Source organism: Engraulis encrasicolus, chromosome 14, assembly GCF_034702125.1.
Source record: "Engraulis encrasicolus isolate BLACKSEA-1 chromosome 14, IST_EnEncr_1.0, whole genome shotgun sequence".
In the NCBI taxonomy this organism is placed as follows: Eukaryota; Metazoa; Chordata; class Actinopteri; order Clupeiformes; family Engraulidae; genus Engraulis; species Engraulis encrasicolus.
In genome coordinates, this window is record NC_085870.1 from 35,719,308 (window position 1) to 35,721,426 (window position 2,119).

Below are 2,119 nucleotides of genomic sequence, written 5' to 3' on the forward strand. Positions count from 1 at the left end.
TCCTCTCCTCTCCTCTCCTCTCCTCTCCTCTCCTCTCCTCTTCCTCTCCTCTCCTCTGCTCTGTTCTGTTCTGCTCTGCTCTGCTCTGCTCTGCTCTCCTCACCTCTCCTCTCCTCATCCTCTCCTCATCCTCTCCTTTCCTCTCCTCTCCTCTCCTCATCCTCTCCTCTCCTTTCCTCGGCCCTCTCCTCTCCTCTCCTCTCCTCTCCTCTGCTCTGCTCTGCTCTGCTCTCCTCTGCTCTCCTCTCCTCTCCTCTCCTCTCCTCTCCTCTCCTCTCCTCTCCTCATCCTCTCCTCTCCTCATCCTCTCCTCTCCTCTCCTCTCCTCTCCTCTCCTCTCCTCTCCTCTCTCCCTATGCTGCTAATGACAACAGCATCCTCTAAAGGTCAGACTGGTTATTTCAGTGCAGTGCAGCGCTGGGTGCGGTGGAGACGGGGGTTACATTACATTACGTTACATTGAATATGGCAGACACTTCATAACGAAAGCGACTTACAATCGAGGACATGATCATAGCCAACATCACACATTCCCTGAATTCCCCCTCGGGGATCAGTAAAGTTACTCTACTCTACATTCACACTATTGTACTATTGGGGATTGGTTTGGGGAGCCCCCCACCCCCCTGAAGATTTTGATTGCAGTATCATTCTACTATTTGGTCATCGAATTTATGGAGTTATTGCCTCGCTCACCAAGTTGTCATTGCTGTCATTTAATACAAGTACAGTAGTACACATCTGCGGTCATTGACAGGGGGTGGCCCTTTCAGCTTGGGGCCCTCCGCAATTGCCTAGTTTGCTTGCCTGGTTGTGGCAGGCCTGGTGACATGACAGAGCTGCAGCAGATTAGCGGAGCAGGGCAGAGCAGAGCAGAGCAGGGCAGGGCACTGTACTGTACAGCAGTGCTGGCCTGATGATGGAAGTCTCTCCTGGCCTTCATTATCCTTTAACACACTTGTGGAGACTCCACTCCACTCCCATGCCCCATGCCCCATAGCCTCATTATCATCGAGTTTCAAATCTCTTCGAGAGCATAACAGTTAACGGCATGGTTGACCCGCCTACCTAGGTTTACTACTGGTTTACTGGTTTCTGACAAAGTTCCAGATTTTTCCGGAACAATATTTGTATTGCTCCTGGCATTCCTAGGTGTTGCATCACTAGGAGGCAACGGCCTGGCCCCATTCCCCATGCCCCATTCCCCATTCCCCATTCCCCATTCCCCATTCCCCATTCCCCATTCCCCATGCCCCATGCCCCATGCCCCATGCCCCATGCCCGATTCCCCATTCCCCATTCCCCATTCCCCATTCCCCATTCCCCATTCCCCATTCCCCATTCCCCATTCCCCATTCCCCATTCCCCATTCCCCATTCCCCATTCCCCATTCCCCATTCCCCATTCCCCATTCCACATTCCCCATTCCCCTGGCCCCATGCCCCATGCCATTCAGTACTTCCCCTCCTGATGATGCCCTTTAAATAACAACCACAGACAGTGTAAGGCACCTTCTAATGAAGATGGTGCTATGTCTTAAGTCCTTCATGTCAGTTTACGCATCCTATGCATATACGCGCAAGCACCTGCACACACACACAAACATGCATGCACGCACATGTGCACACACACACATACGCACACACACACACACACACACACACACACACACACACACACACACACACACACACACACACACACACACACACACACACACACACACACACACACGCCACGTCAGTGAGCAACAACATGAATAAATGTATGTATGTACGCCTGCTTGCAATGATACATTACAGAATCAGGCATGATGACGGAGGAAGAAAAAAACAACAGTAAAATCTTGATTAAAATTACAGTGTTCAATTTAATAAGAGGTCACTTTGTTCACACTTTGCTCATCAGAGACGAAAACAAGCGCCTGATGAGAGAGAAGTGTACGTCCAACTCAGGTTTGACATTGTTATAATGCTGATAAAAACACACACTCATACATAGTACACACACACACACATACACACACACACACACACACACACACACACACACACACACACACACACACACACACACACACACACACACACACACACAGACACACACACACACACACACG